Consider the following 5,000-nt stretch of genomic DNA (forward strand, 5'->3'; position numbering starts at 1 on the left):
TTCAGCGGGTCGTCTCGTCTGATCTGAGGTCGCGCTCGAAGGGCTGTCGTCGCCAGGCGTACGCCGCCGCGAGGGAGGGCGGGAACCACCCCTCGCGGTCTGGCTGGAAACCATTCGGAGGAACCCTTTCGAGACGGGGAGGTTCGATTCGGCCGGAGGACGAAGGATGAAAACGGGAAGAAAAAAACTTAAGCCCCCCTCTTCGCCTTCTACCGGAGCTATCCTACCAACCTCTCTTTTGCCGCGCTCTCGGCCCGAACGAAAAGGAGAGGGAGGACGGAGATCCGCCGACGGAGAGACGGCGCGCGTAACGGGCAGCCAGAGAGGGTAAAACCCACCGGCAGCCGTCGCTACGACGTCTCTCCACGGATCGCCGCCACCTCTCCCCTCGCCGGAACGAGGAACGGTAGAGGACGGTGTGTGGAAAGCCGGCCTCCGAGACCCATCGCTGGGCAACGGAGACGAAGGCGAGAGGGGTGGACGAAAGTCTTTTCCCCCGCGATCAAGCCCGTCGAGCGGCTTTTGTCGAGTCCCGAACGAGAAGGGAACCTGACCGAGTCTGCTTTTAGGAAGACGAAGGCGCCTCGGATCGGGCACCTGCGAACCTCCAGCCGCGGTCCCCTCGAACCGTCTCTTAACTCTTCCCCGGAGGGAAGAGGGAGACGGAACGAAAAGGTCCGATAGATTGGAATAGCGACCCTCAGACAGGCGTGGCCCCGGGATTGACCCGGGGCCGCAATGTGCGTTCAAAGTGTCGATGATCAATGTGTCCTGCAATTCACATTAGTTCTCGCAGCTGGCTGCGTTCTTCATCGACGCACGAGCCAAGTGATCCACCGCTAAGAGTTGTACTCTTTATGGTTGTTTTTGTTTCGAAGCCATGTAACCAACAGACACAAAAAGTGACGGTTTGAAATAATGTTTTACGGCAGCCGCGGGTACGGGCGCCCCGGAACGCCTAAGCGAACTCGGGGTCATCAAACCGCGCCGCCGAGCCGCCTCCGGAGTAAGAAACCCCGCAGACGGACTTCGGGGGCCAGGTACCCGTCTCCCTTTGGCCGTAAAACACGTTTTTTGCTCAGGACACCGTTTTTCGATCAAGTCATTAAAAGGCCGAAGGGAATCCCTGTAGTTCCCAACGTCGGGCCGTGGCTTGAACATTTTTTGTTTGTGGAAATGGGAGTCGCGCCTACTGGGAGACACTACCAACCCAAGTCCCGGTAATGATCCTTCCGCAGGTTCACCTACGGAAACCTTGTTACGACTTTTACTTCCTCTAGATGATCAAGTTCGATCGACTTTTCAGCACAGCACCAAGGCCCCGCGAAGGAGCCCCGGCGTGGCCGATCCGAGGACCTCACATAACCATCCAATCGGTAGTAGCGACGGGCGGTGTGTACAAAGGGCAGGGACTTAATCAGCGCGAGCTGATGACCCGCACTTACTGGGAATTCCTCGTTCATGGGGAATAATTGCAATCCCCAATCCCCGTCACGAACGGGTTTAAGCGGATTACCCGCGCCTCTCGGCGTAGGGTAGGCACACGCTGGCCCGGCCATTGTGGCGCGCGTGCAGCCCCGGACATCTAAGGGCATCACAGACCTGTTATTGCTCCATCTCGCGTGGCTATACGCCACTGGTCCCTCTAAGAAGTTAACCGCGACCGCGGGGGGCCGCGTAACTATTTAGCACGAAGGAATCTCGTTCGTTATCGGAATTAACCAGACAAATCACTCCACCAACTAAGAACGGCCATGCACCACCACCCACAGAATCGAGAAAGAGCCATCAGTCTGTCAATCCTTTCCGTGTCCGGGCCGGGTGAGGTTCCCCGTGTTGAGTCAAATTAAGCCGCAGGCTCCACTCCTGGTGGTGCCCTTCCGTCAATTCCTTTAAGTTTCAGTTTTGCAACCATACTCCCCCCGGAACCCAAAGACTCTGGTTTCCCCGCACGCTGCCCGGCGGGTCATGGGAATAACGCCGCCGGATCGCGGGTCGGCATAGTTTACGGTCGGAACTACGACGGTATCTGATCGTCTTCGAACCTCCGACTTTCGTTCTTGATTAATGAAAACATTCTTGGCAAATGCTTTCGCTTTCGTCCGTCTTGCGCCGGTCCAAGAATTTCACCTCTAGCGGCGCAATACGAATGCCCCCGGCCGTCCCTCTTAATCATGGCCCTGGTTCAGGAAACCCACAAAATAGAACCGGAGTCCTATTCCATTATTCCTAGCTCAGGCATTCAGGCGAGTTTGGTGCCCGCTTTGAACACTCTGATTTTTTCAAAGTAAACGCTCCGGACCCCTGAGGACCGGACACCCAACCAAGGGCATCCGGGGGGCGCCGGGAGGCAGGGTCTGGGACAGGCGGTAGCTCGCCTCGCGGCGGACCGCCAGCCCACTCCCGAAGTCCAACTACGAGCTTTTTAACTGCAGCAAATTTAATATACGCTATTGGAGCTGGAATTACCGCGGCTGCTGGCACCAGACTTGCCCTCCAATGGGTCCTCACCCATGTGTTTAGGATACGTTCATTCCGATTACAGGGCCTCGAAAGAGACCTGCATCGTTATTTTTCGTCACTACCTCACCGTGTCGGTAATGGGTAATTTGCGCGCCTGCTGCCTTCCTTGGATGTGGTAGCCATTTCTCAGGCTCCCTCTCCGGAATCGAACCCTGATTCCCCGTTACCCGTGGTCACCATGGTAGCCCCCTATGCTACCATCGACAGCTGATAGGGCAGACATTCGAATGAGACGTCGCCGCCGCGGTGGGCGCGCGATCGACCCGAGGTTATCTAGAGTCACCAAAGGGCCGGGGGAAACCCTCGCGGGTCCCCCCGGGTGGGTTTTGGGTCTGATAAATGCACGCATCCCGGCCCCCCCGAGAGAGGACCGGTCAGCGCTCGTTTGCATGTATTAGCTCTGGAATTACCACAGTTATCCGAGTAACGTGTGGAGCGATCAAAGGAACCATAACTGATTTAATGAGCCATTCGCAGTTTCACTGTACCTTCCGTGTGCACTTAGACCTGCATGGCTTAATCTTTGAGACAAGCATATGTTACTGGCAGGATCAACCAGGTTGCTGCGAGTGGTTTTTGTCACAGAAAAAACCATTGGTTCTTAGAGGGGAGAGGGATCGGCCCCGTACCGTCCGAAGGACCCCCCGGGGAGGGGGGGACGGGCGGAGAGGCTCGTCCGAGCTCACCCCTCATTGCTCCCAGTGGAAATTAGTGTGGCAACTCCGCTGCGCGAGTTCCCGCTTGCTTCGGGGATAACAAGGAAACGCTCGTTCCGAAACCGGGGGTCCGGAGCTTTTTGAAGCCGGGTGCTGGAGCTCGGTTGGACGCGAGGACCACCGAGGCATCCGAGTCCGACGGCTCCGGGCCGACCGGTTATCGTGTAGGGCAGATTGAGATATAGACGGGCCGTCTACGACTCCCTCGGATAGGTTCGGAAAGGTCCTCCCCCTGACGGAGGACCCCCCTGGAGGCTAACCCGCTGGGTCGGGTAGGAACGCACCGCGCACAGTGGCCACGGAGGGCCGCGCGGTTGCCTACCCAGGCGGGCTCGGTAGTCCATTCGATCGGGTCAAAATAATGAAAGAGATACCCCCCCTGGAACCGTCTCTGGAAGTTTGGTTTTTCCTCCGTACCGCCTGGGGGGCGGGGGGCGGGACGGAGGCCGACCTGCGGAGCTTCTTGGTCGGGTAGGATCGGGTCCGTGTTATAGTGTCCAAAAATCCACTTTGGAACCATTATTGGGGCTTTATTTAAGCTCTGCCATGCTTAGAAATGAATGGAGAATCATCTCCAGTGCTTGGACCCCTAGTCATTGCCACTCTCCTCAACAGTCCGACGGCACCCCTTTGAAAAACCCCCCGACGAAAAATCCTCCAGAGCGCGGGCGAACTCGCTCCGAGGCCGACCGGAGTGCACCTTCGTCGGGCAAGGGAGTCGGGCGAAGGGGGTCAGAAATCCTGGAGCTCGCCACCCTCACTAGTTTTTGGCGTGAAATGGTAGACCAAAAGTGGGGACTTAGAAAAATTTCGCACTTTTTCGACCTACCACTGGTAGACCGAGTGGGACTTAGTCATTTTTTCAGCTTTTTCGGGCCTACCACTGGTAGACCAAGTTGGACTTAGTCATTTTTTCAACTTTTCGAGCCTACCACTGGTAGACCAAGTTGGACTTAGTCATTTTTTCGACTTTTCGAGCCTACCACTGGTAGACCAAGTTGGACTTAGTCATTTTTTCGACTTTTCAGAGCTACCACTGGTAGACCAAATGGGACTTAGTCATTTTTTCAACTTTTCGAGCCTACCACTGGTAGACCAAGTTGGACTTAGTCATTTTTTCAGCTTTTTCGGGCCTACCACTGGTAGACCAAGTTGGACTTAGTCATTTTTTCGACTTTTCAGAGCTACCACTGGTAGACCAAGTTGGACTTAGTTATTTTTTCAACTTTTCGAGCCTACCACTGGTAGACCAAGTTGGACTTAGTCATTTTTTCAGCTTTTTCGGGCCTACCACTGGTAGACCAAGTTGGACTTAGTCATTTTTTCGACTTTTCAGAGCTACCACTGGTAGACCAAGTTGGACTTAGTTATTTTTTCAACTTTTCGAGCCTACCACTGGTAGACCAAGTTGGACTTAGTCATTTTTTCGACTTTTCAGAGCTACCACTGGTAGACCAAGTTGGACTTAGTCATTTTTTCAACTTTTCGAGCCTACCACTGGTAGACCAAGTTGGACTTAGTCATTTTTTCGACTTTTCAGAGCTACCACTGGTAGACCAAATGGGACTTAGTCATTTTTTCAACTTTTCGAGCCTACCACTGGTAGACCAAGTTGGACTTAGTCATTTTTTCGACTTTTCGAGCCTACCACTGGTAGACCAAGTTGGACTTAGTCATTTTTTCGACTTTTCAGAGCTACCACTGGTAGACCAAGTTGGACTTAGTTATTTTTTCAACTTTTCGAGCCTACCACTGGTAGAC

At 54.5% G+C, this 5,000-nt stretch overlaps 2 non-coding genes and 1 pseudogene across 2 annotated transcripts; all 3 read right to left on the reverse strand.

The window, feature by feature from the left end:
• LOC125797804 (28S ribosomal RNA) overlaps positions 1-32 on the reverse strand; it is a 5,648-nt pseudogene extending 5,616 nt beyond the window's left edge.
• Positions 33-694: 662 nt separating this feature from the next.
• On the reverse strand, positions 695-848 carry LOC125797766 (5.8S ribosomal RNA). Its single transcript, XR_007436596.1, has one exon. It is a non-coding gene; the product is annotated as a 5.8S ribosomal RNA (ribosomal RNA).
• Positions 849-1,221: 373 nt separating this feature from the next.
• Positions 1,222-3,085, reverse strand: LOC125797782 (18S ribosomal RNA). The gene has a single exon (XR_007436612.1). It is a non-coding gene; the product is annotated as an 18S ribosomal RNA (ribosomal RNA).
• Positions 3,086-5,000: the final 1,915 nt, after the last annotated feature.

Source organism: Astyanax mexicanus, unplaced genomic scaffold (genome assembly GCF_023375975.1).
Source record: "Astyanax mexicanus isolate ESR-SI-001 unplaced genomic scaffold, AstMex3_surface scaffold_53, whole genome shotgun sequence".
Classification (NCBI taxonomy): Eukaryota; Metazoa; Chordata; class Actinopteri; order Characiformes; family Acestrorhamphidae; genus Astyanax; species Astyanax mexicanus.